Source organism: Oryctolagus cuniculus, chromosome 14, assembly GCF_964237555.1.
Source record: "Oryctolagus cuniculus chromosome 14, mOryCun1.1, whole genome shotgun sequence".
Taxonomy (NCBI): Eukaryota; Metazoa; Chordata; class Mammalia; order Lagomorpha; family Leporidae; genus Oryctolagus; species Oryctolagus cuniculus.
Genome location: NC_091445.1, coordinates 64,625,673 through 64,647,652, shown reverse-complemented (window position 1 = coordinate 64,647,652; position 21,980 = coordinate 64,625,673). Strand labels below are relative to the sequence as shown.

The window sequence follows — 21,980 nt, the reverse complement described above, 5'->3', positions numbered from 1 at the left end:
CTACAACTTGACTGTCCAATAGCGTAGCCACTACCCCACAGGGATATTCAAATTGTAATTATGTAAAAGTAAATGTAATTAAAAGTGCATTTCCAGCCAGCGCGCGGCGGAGCCACACCGGGTTCTAGTCCCGGTCGGGGCACCGGATTCTGTCCCGGTTGCTCCTCTTCCAGGCCAGCTCTCTGCTGTGGCCAGGGAGTACAGTGGAGGATGGCCCAAGTGCTTGGGCCCTGCACCCCATGAGAGACCAGGAGAAACACCTGGCTCCTGCCATCGGATCAGTGAGGTGCGCCGGCCACAGCGGCCATTGCGGGGTGAACCAACGGCAAAGGAAGACCTTTCTCTCTATCTCTCTCACTGTCCACTCTGCCTGTCAAAAAATAAAAAATAAAAAAATAAAGTGTATTTCCCCCATTGCACACTTCAGGTGCTCAATAATGGGTTGTGATCAGTGGCTGCCACATGGAACCACACAGATATGGAACATTTCTATCATGAAAAATCCTATGCTAGAAGCTTATCAGCATCTCTGTTGAGACATAGATGCTGGATGTCATTATGGCAGCTCATGACCTAACAGCTGCAACTTGGCCCTATATGTTTAGTAGTTATTATAAGTTAGGGTTTCATTCATCATTCATGCACCCAGCAGAACACCTAAGGCCTAATACATGGTCAAAAATGTTTAATAAGTATGCATACAATAAAAGTGGCAGTTCCAATATAGCTACTCAGTTATCTGACATTATAAAGTGACCCAAAAAAAAAAAAAATAGAAATCTTAAGCAACAGAAACAGCTGACCCTATGAACAAGAAGCCTACATTTCATGAATTCTGCCAAGATGCTAAATGTAAATTTGTGGCAAATTGTGGACCCCCCCCCCACCCCGCCCCTGCTTGGACAGCTGCAGGAGACATCTGTATCAAATCAGTGGAGAGTTAGTTATTGTTGAAATGTGCACTGACCCCTTTCTAAGCCCAAAGGGGGAAAATGTCACCTTTGTTCACTTCTCAAGAAAAATATTGTTACGATCCTGCGCTGACTGTGAAAGGCAAAACTGTTCCATGGGGTGTTCCCAGTGACTCTGCTTTGCAGGCTTTCTGACCGACATCGTGCCTTGCCTCCTCTCTGGGCATAATGTGCATAGGAAAGCAATTCCATGGCCCCACAAGCCACGTTGGCTTCTTTCCTTGCTGGGAATGTAAACTGAGCACTGAGCTTGTGTGTATGAGCTGTGTAATTTTGTAATTGGCTCTTTGTTTCAAGGGTTCTGAGCTCCTGGTACCGTCGAACTGCTTGAATCAGTCTTAAAATCTCAGCACCTAGCACATAGCCCACTGGGGTTAATCAGTCAATACTTTTGCCTAAATAAATTAACCAGGATTCACAAATGGGTCTCCAGGTGCCAAGTCTTTTAAATATCAAAGATGTTTTATATAAAGACACAAATACGATTTCTACAAAACAACCGGGGTGAGGGACCTTTTCTCGGACCGTCACAGGTCTTTGCTGACGATGCCTGCTCGCTCATGGGTGTGCTTGCCGTGAGCGGTGGTGATGATGGAACCAAGCAGGATATGTTGTTGGGAGAACTGAAGTGAGCCTGGATAGCATACACTTGTAGTTCATAGTTTACTTAGAATCTGACACAAAGGCCTTTTATTTCCTGGCACTACATCTGGGCTATATAAGTTTAAGAAAGAGGAGACCAGCACTTCTCAGGGTATAGTCCAAAGAGCCCTAGAAATCACCATGTCCCTTTAAACAATCCACAGGTCAATCAAAATCCCTGCATGATAAGATGTTAGTTGCCTTTTTCATTCTCAGATTCTAATGAGTATTTGCTAGAATTTCCCAGCAACTATATAATGATCTAAGCAGATTAAGATATTCTTCCCTTTTCCTACCACATACCTATGTGAGGCCATATCTTCATATGCTTCAACCAAAACAATATGTCTTAACAGACTGAATACAGAGCAAACATGAGCGTACAGCTGTTTTCTATTACCTCAGACATGAAAGACATTCGCAGAAGTAGAAAAACAGTGCCAGGCCTTTCACTAAAGTTGTTGTTTGCAAGAACATATTTTCATGAAAGTGTTATTCTTGTTCATATGCAATGATTGTTATTTCAATTGAAGAAATAAGCAACACTCTTCTCAGTTATGACTCACATTCACAACAGATCTTTGGGGTCTTCCAATAATTTTTTAGCATACAAAAGGGTTTTAAAACAGCTGATCTCAAATATAATGACAAATAAAAGATCACTGGGCTTCTGCACATTGAGTAACTAAAGGAGAGGAAAGGCAAGGGGAACCCTGTTCCCAAGCCGGCCGGAGACTCCACTAAAGAAGCTTTTCCTGGCTCTTGATCCAATCAGCTATCACCCACAACCCTTTGGAAGCTATGTCTAAACCTTCTTCTTTTCTCCTCCTCCTCCTCTTTTTTTTTTTTTTTTTTAAGATTGATTGATTGATTTGAAAGCAGAGTTACAGAAAGGAAAGCCTGAGAGAGATCTAGCCACTGGTTCACTCCCCAGATGGTTGCAATGACCAGTGCTGGGCCAGGAGCCGGGAGCTTCTTTCAGGCCTCCCATGAGGTTAGCAGGGGCTCAAGCACTTGGGCCACCCTATGCTGCTTTTCCCAGGCCACTCAGAGCAGCCAGGACACGAACTGGCACCCATATTGCTGGTACTGCAAGTGGCAGCTTTACCCACTACACTACGATGCCAGCCCCTATGTCTAAATCTTATGGGCTCCTCACTGTCATAAACTGCACCGTGCATTTGCCCAGTCCAATATTTGGTAGCTTCCTCCAGTTATGTAAAAACTCTTTTGCTCCATGCAATGTCTGTTGTAAAATGCTGTGCCTACAGTGGTTTTAAGTGATGATGTAATTTTAATTTGAGAAGGTGGTTGGGTCTGCTGGCAGCCTGGGCTGAATTGGATATGTGCTGAAGGCACACGGACACCATTACTGAGACCTGCCACAACTTGTCTGGGGGTTGCTGCAAAGAGAATGGGCAGCCTGCTGCCCAAATAATCCCCAGTTCATCTGCCTGTTAGCTCACTAGTTTGTTTAGTTTCACATGACTAACATGTTGAAGTATGATGGGCTAATGATACCAGGAACATTTATATTAGATCAATCCTTTTTTAACACGACATTCATTTTGACCAGAGCCGACAACTAAAAGAGAGTGTGTGCTTGTAGGTGTGTTGTGTGTATGCCCTCAAGTAGACTATCCTTCTCTTCCCTCTTGCAGCCACTCTTATCATTGGCTCAGAGAAAGTTCACCATTGCTCACTGCCCTGCACTGATCCATTTCCCAAGAGGTAAAAGACAAGGCAAACAGTTGGATGTTTTGCCGTTCTGTTTCCCTCTTTTGTTTTGTATGCTTTCTCTCGCATCTCAAGTCTCATCGCCTATTTAAAAAAAAAAAAGAATCTATCATCATTTCAGTGACCCGGCCCTACTGAACAACCCTTCAAAGGCATCGCACACAAGGCTGATGGCAACTATGGTCTAACGATGGAAACCTAACTGGCAGGGTGCAGCTGAGTCCTGCTGACTCTTCCTCTTCGCTGTCTCAATTCTCCCCTCTGGGAAAGAGAAATACTTCCTTCTCCCACAACTTACCTCCTGGCCATGTTAGAAAAATTTTGAGAAGTGTTTGGCCTCTGAGCTCCTCCTCATTAGCACTCTTTTTTCCCCACTGAATTTCCCCAGTTCTCCTGGTCTCTCATCTCACCATATCCTACCCACTCTTTAAGTAGTATTTCAGGATCACTCCAGTGCAAAATAATTCTCATGACTACACTCCTTATTTGATGCTAGAAATATATCTCAGTGTAATAGACATTGTGTTATGAATTTTCCAGGCATGTATCATTTGTTTTTACAAATGTCTTTTCTGAGTTGTTTTGTCTTATTCAACTTTAACCTCAACACCTAACAGAAAGTTCTGTAACGCGGAATATACTCACCACATTCAGATGCAAAAGATAACCATCCGTTGATTTCATCCCTGCCATGCTGGGATGCAGAGTGTTGTGCCAGATGTTTTTGAATATATTATCTAATTTACTTATTGTTAGTTAAATTTAATTCATGAACTTCAGGCTCAAAATGGTAAAGTGGCTTGTCCACAGTAACACAGAAATTGTTGTCAGAGCAACAGTGACTAGGGCTGGCAGCTTGAGGTATTTGGCTCTGTGCTGAGTGCTTTTCTCTGTTCCATCACATTGCCTCCCCAACAGATACTTCTTGATTCATAGCTCTTCCTGCTCTTTGTTTTTCTCCTTGCCTTAATCCATAGCAATCAATAACATGATGGAAAACTTGAGTACATTTTTCTTTTAAATTAGGAAGCTATTTGTCCAAAATTATGCTCCATTTAGTTATGGCTATCCTGGAACAGTCGTTGTGTTTCTAGTACTAACACTGCACCCCAGTAATTTCAAAATGCCCCAAAGGATCCTGAGAATTCCACGGAGATGCATGGGGAGGGGGGGTTGGAGAAATGCGAAATTCTGACATACTCATCCCAGTTCCTCTAGGATGATTCTAATTTACATGCTTCTAACAGATTTTATTTGGAAGCGAGTCTTCCATAGCTTTTAACAATTTTGAAATTGGCGTTCATTTAGGCTCAGACCTTGGTGTGCTGTGTCTCCATAGGCACCTTTCTGTGCAGAGGGAGGCATATGGTCTAATCATTGCTAGATGTCCCACATGTTGGAGGCTGAACACTCTAAACACTAAGATAGGTAGGCTGGCCCCAGCCCCACGTATGCAGCTGCAGGGGGCAAGCTCAGATCACCAGCTCTATCCATGACTTGAAGGATTCTACAGAGTTCTGGATGCACTGAAATGTCCCCTCCATTGGTCAGCTATGGCAATATCTAAATCCCACACCTGTGGCTGGGATTGTAGTAACTCCCGAGGCAGCATATACAGAGGAAGAACACTGGATCCAAATCCAGCCTCAGCTATTAATTTCTCTGTGCCTGCTTTCCATCATTGGTGTGATGGAGATGGGACTCTCTGCTCCACACCTTTAATAAGTTTGTAATAAATGTTTGATAGATATGTGGATGGGTGATCAGGCAGGTAGATAGACAGTTGGGCAGACAACTCTCTTAGTTTGTTTTCTACTGCTATGACAGAACATTATAGACCAGTTAATTTATAAAGAAAAGAAACTTATTTTTCACAGTTCTGGAATCTGAGAAATTTAGCATCAAGGTGCTGGCCTCTGAGGGGGTCCTCATGCTCTGTTATCACATAGTAGGAGGACAACTAAGCTAACACAAGACAGAAAAATCGGACCAACTCCTGTAATGATGGCATTAATCCATTCATGAGGGTGGGGTCTCTTATAGATCCTACCTGTTCACCCTGTGACAATGGCTACTGAATTTCAATATAAGCTTTGGAGGGGTCATTCAACTGATAACAAAAACCCATCAAGCAGATATAAAACTGTCTGACACAAAGCTACACCAATTGCAGCACAAGGAAAAGACCATAACAAGGGGATGAAGGTCACCTTTTAAGAATACTTAAACTATTAAGAATTAATGGCATTAGCAAGTCAAGAGAGCCCCACAGGAATATAACTCAGAACTGCTGGAGATCTGGGCTGACAGTGAGCCCCGGAGTAGGATGGTGCGGGCAGAATGCTAGGTAGCATCCTGTCCACAGCACCTGGTCTTGGCAGGAGGGATGAGTTTGGAAGGATGATGATCCATAGACAGATGCTAGCCCCTTTGGGAATTTGTGGAAAATTTTCTCTACTGTAATACTGGTTGTTCTTTTTTCAAAAAAAAACTTTATTTAATGAATATAAATTTCCAAAGTACAGCTTATAGATTACAATGGCTTCCCCCCCATACCGTCCCTCCCACCCACAACCCTCCCCTTTCTCACTGGTTGTTCTTGTACAAGGAAAATTTTGGGCCTACCTTTTTTGTTCTAAAGCACTAGAAAATGAGATCAGAAATCTATTTAGAATTTTTCCCTGTGTAGGTACAAACTTTCAGTTAGAAAACGAGTAGGTTCTAGATGTCAAATGGACAGCAAGGCAATTATGGGTAATAATAATATACCAGATACTTGAAATTAGCTGTTGGAGCAGGCCTTAAGTGTCCTCACCATAAAACAAAACAAAAACAGATGTGAGGACATGGGTATGTTAATTAGTTTAATTATGGCAATCACAATGCATATGTATATAAAAACAATATACTATACAAATTAAATATATACAAATTGTGCCAATTTTACCCCAGTAAAGCTGGAAGAGGAGCAAAAACAAATAATACAAAAATAAAAAAACTCAATGACGTACAAAAAGTCATGGAATTGCATTATCATAAAAATTCTCTGCAGCAGCACAGCAATGTGGCCTTGATTCTGTTTCTTATTTAATAGAGTGAATAATCATGAAAATGCACTCAAATATCAACTACAAAGGTCACTCTACTTCTCTAAGTTTATTCATTAGGGCTCTAGGGAACAGAGGTAGGTAGGTAGATAGATCGAGCGAGCAAGCAGATTATGTATCTAACAAATTGGCAAAAATTTACTAAGTGGGTTAAAACAGCACAAATGTATTATCTTACACTCCTGCAGATCAGAAGTCTGAACTGGGTCTCACTGAGGCAAAATCAAGCTGTAGGCAGGACTGCGTTGTTTCTGGAGACTCCCAGGGAGAATCCATTTCTTTGCCTCCTCCAGCTCCGAGGGTTGACTGCAGTCCTTGGTCCTTGGCCTCTTTCCATCTTCAAAGCTAACAAAGCAGATCAAGTCTTTCTCAGGCTACATCACTCCTGCTGGTATTCCTGCCTCCTGTGGCCATGTGTAAGGACCCTTACGGCTACACTGGACCTTCCTGGATAATCGAGGATAAAATCCCCATTTCCAGATCACTAACTTAATCTCTTTCTTGAAAATTCCCCCTTTCCATATAAAATAATGTGTTCACAGTTCCTGGACTTGGAGGTGGACAATTTAGTCATTATTTTGCATACCTCACTATGTGAGAGGTCTTCCAAAAGTTCATGGAAAATGTGCATTAGCTTTTAATCTTATTTTTCTATCAACTTTTTTTATTTGAAAGACAGAGCTCCTATCTACTGAATCACTTCCAAAATGCCCTCAATGGCCTGGGCTGGGCCCAGCCAAAGCCAGGGACTAGGAACTCAGTCCAGGTCTCCCAAGTGAGTGCCAGGAAACAAACTACGTAAACCATCACTTTCTTCCTTTCAGGGTCTGCCTTAACAGAAAGCTGGAGTCAGGTACCAATGCCAGGATTGAACCCAGGCACTCCAGTATGATATGTGGGCACCTTAACTGGCATGTTGACCATTCAGCCCCCATGAACTTTTTGAAGTACCCTTGCAGAATGGGTGTGATTCTGTTATAGACAGTATAAGGTAGTTCAGAGATTCTCAGTCCTGATTACCACCTTGGGCTCATCTGTGAGACTGAAAGAGTACAAATGCCCAGGCACCTTACCCAAATGCAATGATTTAATTGAACCACATGAGCTTGACCTTCAACATTCATTAAGACACTTCAGATAATTCTATCGTGAAGACTGGTCTGAGGGTTACTAGATGTATTTAAGGAAGCAGATGTGGGCCATTATACAGACTTTAGTTTGAGGACCTCTTCTGCCTTTTTGTCCACTCATATTCTCTCTCTAAACCTGAGTGCCCATATCTATAAAATTATGTTAATAATACTCTTGGTTGGGGCCAGCATTAGGGCACAGTGGGTTAAGTTGTTGCCTGCAATGCTGTCATCCCATATGGGCACTAATTTGAGTTCTGGCTGCTGTGCTTCTGATCCAGCTCCCTACTAATGCACCTAGGAAAACAGTAGAAGATGGCCTAAGTACTTGAGTCCTTGCCATCCATGTGGGAGACCTAGGCTCCTGGCTTCAGCCTGGCCCATCCCTGGCCATTGTAGCCATTTGGGGAGTGAACCAGCAGATGGCAGATCAGTACTTTATGTATCTATCTCTCTCTCCCTCTCTGCCTTTCAAATAAATAAATAATAAATCTTAATAATATTGGCAATTTACTATGATGATAAAGTTAGGCGACAGATGTATCTATCCTTCTATGATAGATATAGGAGATATCTATACATATATATGATATAAGATATACCCCTGTGTACCATGCATAGGATAAGCTAATTGCCCAATGGAGGTGGCTGTGATTATTTTATATAGCAGGTTAGGTCATATAAAATCCCTAAGTTCTGGAAAACATAAATATCAAAAATGAATATCAAAGGATGGATCCCAATCTCATTCCTCGTGATCAACTAATCCTGCTTAGATTTTCTGCAAATTGGTGGAGCTCAGGCGAGCGATTAGTTTCTGCTATCTTTTCATGTAGTGCTGGGCAATAGGTGACTTCTCCTTTCATAGCTTATTGCAGAGACTGGGCCTGCAGGACAAATTAGCTTTGCATTATGTCTAGGCAGCCCATTGTCTGCATTTCTCCACCTGAGAGATGGCATGCACTCAGCCCCAGCACAACCAGGCTCAAAGTCCTGCTATGTGTTAGATAGATCCTCTAGTTAGAGTGTATGCCTCTGCTCTCTGAAAGACTCAGTTCACTGTTACGGGAGCTGGGATCCTTCTGTTAACCCCAGTCCAATCCCAGCCCAGGAGGCAGGACATTTGGTAAGAACCAAACCCAACCCTTGGATCTCAGCTGCACCCTTCACAGGCAGAGACGCAAACTTCTGCCAGCAGCACAGAGAGCTCCTCCAATGATCCCATTTGATTTTCAGGGGTTAATAAGAGTTAGAGTGGAGCAATGAACCATCCCGATTTTATAGCGCAGAAGGCTGTATTTAGCGAAAATCCCCTAGAGATCACCAACTGTAGTCCGGTCACTTTTGTTCTGAAATTTTCTTTAGCTTCCAGAGTCAAAAAAGAAGGGAGATTACATCATATACAAGGGCTTGGCTTTATTAGCTTCCGGAGTCAGAAAGAAAAGGGAAGGAAAATTAAATAGAAGAGAGATCTCAGACGTTTTTTGTCCTATATTTTCACTTGCTAGTCTTTTCCTTCAGCTGCTGGGGAATTGAGGGGAAATACCATATCAAAAAACACTGACCTTGGAGATGTGCTTCTTGGCATGCAAGAGAAGTAGAGCATTGCAGCTCTGCTTCCTCTCTCTTCAGTTCCAGAGAAATATGAACAGCTTGCCTCTTCAGGTGACCACTTTTCCAAAATCTGCCTGTCCTTGCTATGAACGTTCGTGGAAATCTTTGGGCCATGAGAGGTAGAAACAACACTTTGACTGGCTTGTGTGTTTTGAAAAATTTTGAAAGTAGAAAAAAAAATAAGATGAAAAAGTCTCCATCACCAAGAATTGGGAAGAATTTTGTCATATGTACTTGAAGTCTTTTGTAGTAGGAAAAGAATAAACAGTATATTATATATCAGTGTTCTTCAAAAAGTTCATGAAAAGTGAAATTAAAAGATAAGGGGGAGCCGGCGCCGCGGCTCAATAGGCTAATCCTCCGCCTAGTGGCGCCGGCACACCGGGTTCTAGTCCCGGTCGGGGCGCCGGATTCTGTCCCGGTTGCCCCTCTTCCAGGCCAGCCCTCTGCTGTGGCCAGGGAGTGCAGTGGAGGATGGCCCAGGTGCTTGGGCCCTGTACCCCATGGGAGACCAGGAAAAGCACCTGGCTCCTGGCTCCTGCCATCGGATCAGCGTGGTGCGCCGGCCGCAGCGCGCCGGCCGCGGCAGCCATTGGAGGGTGAACCAACGGCAAAGGAAGACCTTTCTCTCTGTCTCTCTCTCTCACTGTCCACTCTGCCTATCAAAAAAAAAAAAAAAAATTAAAAAAAAAAAAAGATAAGGGGGTTTTGGTACAAATAATTCTGAAGTCCATGCCTATGAGAGGTCTTCAAAAAGCTCATCAAATGCATAGTAGGAAAAAAAATCACATGAACTTAATCTTTGCACCAAAATAAACTTGCAATTCAATTTCCCGTGAAGTTTTTGAAGTGTCATACACAGCTGAAATTCGGGCAGCACTCAGCCACAGGCCATTTCTTACCATTGCTCCCCACGGTCTGCAACGTGAATTCATGGTGTTTCTTTTGAGGTCGCTTCTTTATCTACCAATCAAGGTCAGTTCTGATCATCCTAATTTGTGTGGCCAGGCCCTCAAACCCCAGAGATGGAGATAATGTTACTGAGCCTTTTAAAAATCACACTTTGCTGCCCTCTGAGTCTCACCTCTCATCCCAGTCTGGCCACTGATCTTGGAAAAATGCACTGGGCTTCATGTGCGTGTCAACAACATATACAGCCCAATGACTTCCCCAAGCCTTCTTGTTCTTATTTTCTATGTGGTCCTTTCAAGGTGCAAGGTCTTCCCCAGCGGAAGACACTTTGGGTTAGTTCTGTGAGCTTCAAAAAAAATTCCATGAAGAGGGAGCCAGAGGGAAACTTCAAAGACTCATGACCTACACATCAGGAGTTGCAAACCAAATGCCCCCGGGCTCAAGCAGATGAGTTCAGTAAGGGAAGCTGTTACAGCAGACCATGGAGGCGCTTCGGAGCTTCAGCAAACTGTTGCATTAAATCAGACCTTTCACAGAAAGCTAGGGATCTGAGTGGTTATGTGACATCACTCCAGCTTTTACATTCCCTCACTCTTTTTGACAGGCACATTTAGACAGTGAGAGAGAGAGAGACAGAGAGAGAAAGGTCTTCCTTCTGTTGGTTCACCCCCCAAATGGCTGCCACAGTGCTGCACCAATCCGAAGCCAGGAACCAGGTGCTTCCCCCTGGTCTCCCATGCAGGTGCAGGGCCCAATCACTTGGGCCATCCTCCTCTGACTTCCCGGGCCGCAGCAGAGAGCTGGACTGGAAGAGGAGCAATCAGGACAGAATCCGGCGCCCCAACCAGGACTAGAACCCTGGGGTGCCAGCGCCACAGGCGGAGGATTAACCTAGTGAGCCGCAGCACTGGCCTACCTTCCCTCATTCTTTAAAAAGTTCACATCCACAGGAAAACTCAAATAATAGTCAAGCAAACATCTTTATCCTCTTTGTCCAAGATGCACCTAAAACTGTTCATGTTGGGGTACATATATGTGCACATAAATTATTTCCTAAAACATTTGAATGTAAGTTGCAGAAGTCATGACACTTCATTCTTAAATTTTTCAGCATGCATCTCCCAAGAGTATTCTCCCATTTAAATATAACACTATTGTAACCTCTGTGAAAAATTAACAATTTCATAGTATTGTCCATATTGAAATTTTTCTGCCTCAAAATTATCTTTTAAATTATTTTAATAATTTTTTTATTTGTGAGAGGCAGACAGACACACAGAGAGAGGGAATGAAGGTGGGGGAGGGAGGGAAGGGCTAGTTCATTCCCACATGCTTGCAAAGTCCCCAGGCCAGGCAGGGGGCCAAAGCCTGAAACTAGAAACTCAATACAGGTCTCCCTGTGGGTGGCAGGAATCTGCTCACGTGAGCTGCCTTCCAGGGTCTACATTAACAGGAAGCTGGAGTCGGGCGCTGGAGCCCAGTATTGAACATAGACACTCTGATGCATGGTATGGCTATCTTAATCAGCATCTTTTTAAAAAAGTATTTATTTGAAAGGCAGAGTTACAGAGAGAGATAGATCGTCCATCCACTGGTTCATTCTCTAAATGTCCATGATAGCCAGGGCTGGGCCAGGTTGAAGCCAAGAGCAAGGAGCCTGGAACTCCATCTAGGTCTCCTACATGGGTGGTAGGGGCCCAAGTCTTTGGGCCATCTTCTGATGCCATCCCACGCACATGAGCAGGGAGTGAATCAGAAGCAGAGTATCCAAGACCCAAACCAGCGATCATTCAGGATGCCAGCATTGCAGGCTGCATCTTAACCTGCTGCACCACAACGCTGAACCTTAACCAGCATCTTAACCACTAGACCAAATGCCTGCCTCTCAAAATTATTTTATACAGATTAAAAGTTTACATATTGCATTGTTACATCTCTTTGATATTCTTCAATGTACTTTAATCTAGATGAGTGTCTATCTTCTATGTTTTTCAAAGGGAATTTTAATTTTGGGTAATGAATATGATTTATATGGATGATATGTGCATATGTGTGAATGTGTGTTGACAACATACAACCAAAGTAGGTTTGTAGGCCAGATTTATGCCATGAGTGTGAGTTTCTTCACCCAGATGTAGTCTATCAAAAGTCCCATTGACAAAAGTGTGTCAATGTGGCCTTTGCCTGAGCCCATGTTAGTGTATTCTGTCATTAGGCATGGCGAAATAAGAGAGAATTCCTTCTTCCAATGATATTTACTGAGACTGAGCGTGTGACCCTGTACTAAGCTCTAATAGTGACAGATAAACATAAGTTGAGGGAGGGAGTTCATCAAATTCTACCTTAAATCTACTAAACATGGAATCTACATCTTTCAAAGCATTTCCAGTTATTCTTTTTAAAATTCTTAATTTGTCTTTATTTATTTGAAAGTCAGAAAAACAGAGAGAGATGTTCTGTCCATTGGTTCACCTGCAAATGCTGACAACAGCCAGGCCTGGGCCAGGCCAAAGCCAGGAGCCTGGACCTCAATCTGGGTCTCCCACATGGGTGGCAGGAACCTAAGTACTTGGGCCATCAGCTGCTGTTTCACAGGATGTGCGTTAGCAAGAGGCTAGGATCAGAAGCAGAGCTGGGACCGAAACCCAGGTACCTCAGTATGGGATGTGGTTATCCCAACTGGCCTCTTAACTCCTATACCTGGTTTTTCATATAAACTTTAACTTTGAAGACTACTGTTCTAAAGACACACAGCTAAGTTAAGAACTGGACCCTACCCCTGACAGGTTGCAGGGAAACAAAGATTTGAACATTGTCATATAATGTAATAAGTACTCTACGCTGTTCTAAGACAGGGTCAGAGGGGAGGTGAACTCTGAGCTGAGTTTGAAAAAGAAAGGTAGGTTGACCAAGTGAAGAAGAGGAGAAGGCATCGAAGTGAGAGAAGCAGAGGCAATGCTACACACAACTGGAGTTGTGATAAGAACTGATGGACAGCCTTACCTGTCATGTCACAGAGTTGGAATTATTTTTTCTGGCGAGTCCCTGAAAAGTTTAAGCAAACAGGATCCAGTTCATCACTGGAAGATCACATGGAAGGTCTGCAAATGAAAGGCAGAACAATTCCATAAGAAGCTCCTGACATGAAAGAGGTAGGAAATGATGAAGGGCGGGCACTGGAGCAGGGTGTGAGGGGTTGGATTCATGACACTTTAGAACCAGAAGAGACAGGATATGCTGCTGATCAGAGGTGATGATATGAGTCAGAGAAAGAAACCCAGAACAACTTCTCTGCTCATGGTTTAGTCTTGCGTGCTTGGGTGGCTGCAGTGCCTGTGGGCCACTCAGGTGACAATGTCTATTCCACGGTCCCCTGGGGCAGAACAGCAGTGAGAACCTCAGAAGTGAGCAACAAAGACCCGTGAGAGACCTTGCATCTGGGGAGGTGGGAGACAGGCTTTGGACCAGACAAAGGCTTGGTAGACATTCACATGCTGAATCCAATGAGAGGAAGAAAGTGATAGGGAACATGGTGGTTTTGTTGAGAGAGAACCCCATATTCTTATCCCATGTCTAGTGCTAGGATTTTCTCTTTCTACCCTTTTCGCCAGTGGTCTCCAAAGTGCAGAGAACATGAGAAGGAGGCTTCAGGGCAGCTCATTAGACATGAAGAGAGATTGTTTGGAAATCTTGTGTTTCAAAAATCTCTTATTTTCTATTTTTACTTATATTTTATAATAAGTAAAGTCTATTTGCTAAGTAATACATGTGCCTGTTAGAGAAAAATGTTATGCAAAATACATTTAACTGAGTTTCTCAGAGCGAACACTTCATGAACCAGGCAACACTCAGCACCGGAAGTGGTTCAGAGTGCTCCCTGGGAGCAGTGTAGTGGGCTGCCATATGCCACCCTGGGCAGGAAGGTGAAGAAAACGCACTTGAGTGGTTAGAGTGGAAAGACCCTGGTTAGAAGTTAGTTGGTGGTTTCTACTTGGTGAAGTCTCTAGGCAGAGGTTGGTTGGCAGTTTTGATTGGTAGAGCCTCTGGTTTCATTTTGCTGTTTCCTTTGGGTCTTGGTTTGCTTATATAGATGCCTAATGTTGGCTTCTAATGCAGCCAACCCAACCTAATGGCCTCTCCATTAAATAGTCTTAACTGTGTGTGTGTAACATCCTAGGCTTCATTAATGAATGTCCACATAGTAGGGGTGAATATTCAGTATATTTTACCATTAGCTGTACACAATACAAAATCTTGGGGACCAATGTTCTGCATGACAGAAAATCACAAAGAGGAAGAAGAGAAGGATGCACAGTTCTTGTGCACTCACTTCTCAATTTTTCATAAAGTTTTACCCACTAATAAAATCCCATGCAGCAAAATCTCCTGGAAATTACTCACATTCCTTATATGTGTACCTAGAACCTTAGAAGCTTAGAGGTGGAAAACTCATAGATTCTGAGCAGGCAGTTTGCTGCTTTTCCCAAAAAGCAAAAAGAAAGTTCAGGATTGAGAGAGGAGGTTGAGATCAGAGGAGGTAGGGTAGAAGAAGTCAAAGAAAAGCCCTTTTTTCGTGAAAAATTGGAGCTGGTCCTGCACCTAGGAGGTAGCAAAGCTTCTTTGATATGTATGCATGACTTTTGAGGTAAGGAAGACATAGTTTTAAGGTCAAAGAAAATACACAGAGGCCATTTCTTTTCTCCTCTCCTATGTAACCCACTGTCACCCTAATTATCAATGTGTGTAGGCCTAGGGAGGTTTCTGAGGACACTCAGTGAGCTCATTTCAGGATACACACCTTTGATGAACTGTGATCACCATGTGACTGGCTTAAGACAAAGCTCTGGGCAAGCAAACTAAGGTAAGCAGGGCAATGGGAAGTTGCTGGATGCATGGATTCATTTAAGCCTCATCTGCTGCTCGTTAGCCTGGATTCAGTGGCCAAATCCACTCCCTTACTGAGTAGGAGAGGTGGAGCCCTCCCTCTGCCTTCACCCAGCACTGGATTCCTGGAGTTAAGGAAACCATCAGCATTGTGCTGAGGCCTGACATAGGCCAAGTGAGTTTCAGTGCCAACTCACTTCGCCGAGTCACTGAAGGCTTTACATGACACAGCAGGACTGGCTTGGCGGCCAGAGTCACATCACATCACATCTCCTTGAAAGACAGCAGGATCGGCCCTCAGCTCCATGTCATTTATTCCTTTCAGAACCAGAAAATTATATTTATCATTTTTCTAAATTCTGGAGAAGTGTTATCATTTCCAAAGTGAAAGAACGATAATAAGTACAATATTTAGAGACGGAAGAAGCAATCACATGGACCAGTGACAGGCACCACAGGTACACACCTTAGAGTGGTCATTATACTGACCAGTGAGGAGGCAAGGTCTCTTTTAATTATTTCATTTTTGAAAAAATTTTGACTGGCATTGTACGAGGTCCCATGCAATATTTCAACACAGCGTAAACCAAACTCGTTTCCTGACCTTTCCTTTGTGTTTGGAGTACCAGCTCCACTCCTCTAGTTCTTTATACAGTAGACAATACCTTGCTGTGGAATATTACGTCTTGTTATTTCTGTCTGACTGTGTCTTGATGCTCTTTCCTGATCCCCCTCTTGCCCCTTTCCCCTCACCCTACCCAGCCTCTAATAATCACCAATCTAAGTTCAAGTGGATTTTTTTAAACTTCCACATATATTTGTCATTCTGTGTCTGACTTATTTCACTTAACACGATGATCTCCAGTTCTATCCATTATGCTGCAAATATCAGAATAGCCTATTGTATGTATATATCATACTGTCCTTATCCTTTCCTCTACCAATGAGCGCTCAGGTGGATTTCATGTCTTGGATGTTAGGAACTTTGCTGTAAATCATAGGCTGATTTCATTGCCTTCAGATACACACCCAGAAGTGAGATCGCTGGATCATATGGTAGAGCTATCTTTAGTTTTGTGGGAAACCTGCGTACTGTTCCTCTTAGTGGCAATACTCATTTACATTCCCACCAACAGTGCATAAGGGTTCCTTTTTCTCCACATCCTTGCCAGCATTTGTTATGTTTTTGTCTTTTTGCTAATAGCCAGGGCAGGGTTTTCCAACTTGGGGAAGAGGTAACGATGACATGAGACAGGGACAGTAGAAGAATTTGGCTGAGTTATAAAGACAGAAATGATCATGTCCTAAATAGGTGTTTGATGCTGCAAGTAATGAGTGAAGGGTAAGCTGAATGCCCCACCCCCCACACCTTCTCCCATCTCACTAATTCACCCTAGTGTTTTATTCCTTTGTATGGCACAATAGAGCTCCACAGGTTGGGGAAGTAAAAGCCAAGTATTCATGTCCACAAAGAATGAGCTATTCATTGAGACGTTCATCATTTGCTTAGACTTACTCCTGCATGGAGGAGGGGAAACCCCCAACATGTCATAAAATACTCAGAAGCACTGAAGTGAGAGCTGTGATTCTGTAGCAGATGTAAGCCCTGATGTTTTACTTAAGAAACATTTGAGTGATTTGCTTTAATTTTATTGCTCAGGTTTATGAAAACTTTGAGTAGCCACAAAATAATGAAAACTCCATATTCAAATAAGAGCTTAATATTAGACTATTGGTTCCCTTTAGAAACAAAAATGCAAGTAATTCTTTCCAACTTCAACTTCTGTTAACACCATCTCAAGAAGGATTATATAAAATGGAAAACATGTCCCTCATATTTTGTATTTTGTATTCTAAATAAAGAGAAAAATACTAGCATTATAGGGTTTCTTACAAGTCTTACATTGATTTACTGGCTTGGAAAATTGGTTGCATATACCCAAAGCATAGGATAAAATCGTTTTGCACTGAAAGCAATAGTTTTGCTTGCATTGATGCTAAACCACGCAACAAAGAGCAACAAAGAGAGAAGCAAATGGAATTGCCATCATTATCATCATTTTTTTTTCAAAATGTATGTATTAATTTGAAAGGCAAAGTTACAGAGAGAGAGAGCAAAAGACAGAGGGAGAAAAGAAAGAGAGAGAGATCTTACATCTACTGTTCCACTCCCCAGATGGCTACAAGGCCAGGGCGGGGCCAGGCCAACGCTAGGAGCCTGGAATCCTATCTAGGTCTCCTATGTGAGTGCAGAGACCCAAGCACTTGGGTCACCTTCTGCTGCTTTCCCAGGTGCATTAATAGGGAGCTGGATTAGAAGTAGAGCAGCCAGGATTCGAACTGGTGCCCATATGTGAGTTTGGCATTGCAAATGACACAATGGCAGCCCCATCATCATCATGTTATTATTAACAAATAATGCTGGATTATTCTGCATATTTTCCTTTGTGTGTAAAGATTTTAGAAGCGAATGTTTATTATGTAAAAACAAGTTCAAAGTAAGTGTTGAACAAGTCTCTGTACTTTCATTTTAAAATATTTATTTATTTTACTTGAAATACAGAGACAGAGAAAGACTGACAAATCTCCCATGCACTGCCCTACTCCCTAAGTGCCCTAAGTAGCCGTAACTCAGTCTGGTTCTCCATTGTAGGCAGTGGCCGCCTAACTCCTTGCATCTTCACCTGCAAGTAGCCGAATCAGAAATAGAGCCAGGATTCAAACCCAGACACTTTGATGTGGGACGAAAGCATCTCAAACAGTGTCTCAACCACTGCTAAATGTTCACCCGTATGTTTCCATTTATTTCAGGAACATTCCATCATGTTGCTAAACTTACTACATGTCATTTTATCTGCTTTTGTTAACTCTTCCAGTCTTTTCAGTAAACATACCATAATTCATGTCAAACAAAATATTTAATATTTTTTAATTAAAGCTCTCTCAGTGTATTTCTTCTCCACCATTTTCTAAAGCAAAGTTTAAAAATGTGTATCCTTTGAACATACAGGATGTGAGAAATATAAATTGCTGGAATCCTACTATGATTTGAACATGGTTTGTCCCCATGGCCTTAGGAAAGTGATTAGATGTGCAGCTATGAAGGTGGAGCCTCCATGATCGAATCCTAGTGGCTTTATAAGAAGAGAGAGAGAGATCAGTCATGCAAACAGATATGCACACCCTGCCATGCGGTGATGCAGCCAACAGGCAAAGGTATAGTTGCAAGAGCCTCCTTCAACACTGGGGTTCTGACCTCCAGAATTGTGAGCTAAAAAACCTATTTTCTTTATAAAGTAGTCTGCCTCAAATATTTCATTATATAACAGCATATTCACCTTTCCTTTCTTGTACAAATGCATATAAAGCAATAGCCCCAGTAGCCAGGAAGATATCCTTGGCATCTAATAAATTAACTCAGTAGATAACTTTTATAAAGTGCCTTCTGAACGCCACCTGATGTATGTGAGGCTAGGAATCAAACACAAATAGGCCATAATGCCCACCCGTAGGAAGCTCAAGATCTGGTGAGACAGACTGATGTGTCTCCAATAAGTAAAACACAAGACGGAGGCCAGAAGAAGAATGCATTACTCACTCCCATGGGATTGGGATCAGGAGATGCTATCTATGCAGGGCTTTGAGGCATGAACAAGAGTTAACCAACCAAGTGAAAGAGAAGAGGCAGCAGTGTGTTCCAGGAAGGCAGGGCAGGCTTCTGGTTTTGGTAGAATGTTTTTCTTTAGTTTTGAGCATCAGAGAGAGTTTTATGGAGGAGAAAAGAAACAAGCAATTCTATACTCCAACCAGGATTCCCTTTTGGCCCAAGAGCAAGTGTCCCAGGTGGAATAAAGTCCTCCTAAACAGTTCTGCATCCACGCAGAAGCAATTCTATTTTATTGTGTAAGTATATATAGCTCTATATTTATACCTTGAGCTCATCAGTATATCGTGGCCAGTTATTACAGGGTCCGTCTATATATTGCTTGTAAGACTTGGTCATGGTGCTGCCACTGCCTCCTCTTCTCTCCTTTCTCGTCCTCTTGCTCTTCTTGTTTATAACTCTTTAAAAATGCAAAATCCAGGTTTAAACAGGATGCCTGGGTTCAAGTCCAGTTCCTGCTTCTTGTTAATGCTCACCCTGGGAGGTAGCAGATGATGGCCCTAATATTTGGGTCCTTGTCATCCACGTGGGAGATTCAGACTGAGTTCTGGGTGTTGACTTCAGCCTGGCCCATCTCCAGATTTCATGGGTATTTAGAATGATCAAGAAAATGGAAAATCAATCACTCTCTCTCTCTCTCTCTTTCTACATTTCAAATAAAAACAGTCTTAGCTTGAAGGCTGCACCAAACAGGTTACAGGGTAGATTCAGCACATGTAGTAAGGGAAAATCATACAGTCAGAAAATGACCAGCTTGCCCGTAACTTCTTCAACATCATGAGCCCCTAACAAGGGGGAGCCTTGTCTCATTCACCTTCCTAGTTCAGCACACTGCTAGGCCCATATAGCAGGTATTTAGTTATTAATGTTTATGAATGAATGAATGAGTAGAAAGAAGGAGGTAAAGCTAATTTAACAACCACAAATTTGTTAAAATCTCAGTATCAGTGGTGCTCTCATATCTTCACTTATCATCTAAATACTCCATTTTGAAGAAAATTCCAATAGGCAGCAGAGAGAAGTGGCTCCCCTGAACTTTCCAGCCCAGGCTCCACTCCCTGCAGCTGCTCTAGTTAAGCCCTCCTTCCTCCTCTTGACCGTGGATGGAGTTAGGCACCCAAGAGTCCAGCATCTAGAGTGCATCTCATGGACCACTCTTTCTTGACCTTACCTCCACTGCAGGGGACAGATGTGTGGGCAGATAGCGAGACTAAAGACCTTCCAAGTTCTTCTTGAATACCATGTGACAAGCAGGAGAGCTTTATTTTCATTTTCCCCTGTAACTATCACATGCTTGGTGGGAATGTCAGCAGAAGTGCACAGGCTGATTGGGCACTTTTTAGTTCCCCTCTTCCTCCTCCTTACTCAATTACACAATATCCTGAGTGCAACATAGAACTTTTCTTGTCCGGGAGAGACTGCCCGGGGAAGGGGGGGAAGAAGTGTCTCACTCAACCCTTCCCCAGGACCAAGCCCTGCCAGACTTCAGAAAGTACCCACTGTTCTTGGATTCTGCATGCAGAACAGATGCAACCACCAAAGTGAGGGGACCCAGGAATTGAGAACACCTTCCCCACTTCTTCTGCAGGAGTCAGGTAACAGCTGTGCCTGTGTTTCTTGTTTCCAATAAATGTGCAGATTTTTAGAGCCGGGAAAAGTGCCACCCTCAGATTTTGCCAACACAGACAGTATGAGCTGAATAACTGAAAGAAAATCCTATTCCTTCAGAAAACACCAGCGAAGTCGCATATCAGACACGGAAACTCCACCTCACTGTGACCAGAAGGGTTACAGGCAGATAACAAAATGTGGTTGGGAATGTTTCTGTCACTTGCTCTTTCGTAACTAGATATGGGGCCTCTCAGGCCTTCCTGTTGCAGCCTCTGGTGCCACCGATACTAAATGTCGCCTTGTAACAAACCCAGAAACATGGCCCTGTGGCCTGCAGAGCTCGGCGCCAATGACTTGGCTCATCCTGGTTCCTGGCCAGCATGAGTCCCTCCCTTTGATGAGGAAGGGCAACTTCCAACCTCCTCCGAACCTTAAGCTCTGGCAAGAGCCGGGGGCTCATATGAGGTTTTCTATATAGACTAAGGACAGGGACTGCTCTACCATACCCCTGCCTGGAATCCTGGCAAAGTAGAAAATGAGGGCAAACAACTGCAAAACAGCCAAGGAGGCTTTTCAGACAGTCCAGTAATTCATCGTTTTGGTTGGAGCCTTGGGCCCCTTGGGTGAATTTCTGCTTTTTATGTGAAGAATTCACAATGTGTTATTTCTCCTTTTAACTAGATTTATACTGCAGGAACTGAAAGACAGTGGGCTGTGGGACTTTAGGGAGCCGCTTAACATTTCTATGTCTCAGCTTTCTCATCTAGAAATGGAAATAATAATAGTTCTTGCCTCATAGGGTTCTAGTGAGGAAAATATCTTACCCACTAAGGTGAGCTACAGGTTGGTTATCCATTATCCCAAATGATTGGCGCCAGAAGTGTTTCTGATTTCAGATTTTTTTTAGGTTTTGGAATATTTTCATAGACTATCAGTTAAGCATCCCTAATTGGAAAACTAAAATGCTCCAAAATCCAAAATTTTAAGTGTCACTCAGCACTCAACAATTTTTGTATTTTGAAGCGTTTCCAATTTTGGGTTTTCTAATGAAGGGTGCTCAGCCTGCAATGTGTAATAACAGGGTATTAACATCACCCACTTGAAATATACAGGAATGCTACACAGATTATTTTGAGTAGAAAAATGGATGGGTTTATCACCCTGAGGGCAAAGTCAGGGCTGTACTTCTCTGGGCATGCTACCAGACTGCCAGGGGAGGTTTTATAGAGATCAAAACATGTTCGTATACAAGGTGAGACACAAACTTCAAATAGTCTAACGTCTCAAGAAGTTAGTGATTGTTATGAGAGAAGGTTGGTTTTTCCAATGAAACCGCATCTTTTAAAACATACCCTTCCTGATCATGAAAATCAACGGATTGGCAGTGCATTCAAGGGACACACTGGAGAAGCTAGCCTTCCGCTTCCCATGGGAAAGGCTGGGAATCATTTTAGAGGTTCGCGTCCATGCTGCCTGCTGGCCACCTCCAATCCTTCCTTTACCTCTGGTGGACTTCACGTTCTTCCCAGCTCTTGCTGGGATCAAGGGGCCCCCTTGCTGGGGAGCTCCTGAAGCCTGGTTTCCAGGAAATGCTCCCCTTTCAAAGCCATGGATGCCTCTTAGAGCAGCCACACTGACATCTGGTGGTCCAAGCACTCAGCGCAGGCAATGGCTCTGAATCTGGCCAACCTCAGTGCGCTTTAAGAAT

At 43.1% G+C, this 21,980-nt stretch overlaps 1 protein-coding gene across 8 annotated transcripts in view; it reads left to right on the top strand.

Annotated features, from left to right (window-relative positions):
• FYB1 (FYN binding protein 1) overlaps positions 1–21,980 on the top strand; it is a 180,966-nt gene that overhangs the window by 30,255 nt on the left and 128,731 nt on the right. For 2 of the 8 annotated variants that reach the window (XM_070056663.1, XM_008262141.4), the window contains exon 1: positions 20,061–20,256. The exons of the other annotated variants lie outside the window; for them this stretch is intronic. The gene's annotated coding sequence lies outside the window, so the exon portion shown is untranslated. Of the gene's footprint in view, positions 1–20,060; positions 20,257–21,980 lie in introns of those variants that run through there. 8 annotated transcript variants of the gene reach the window in all.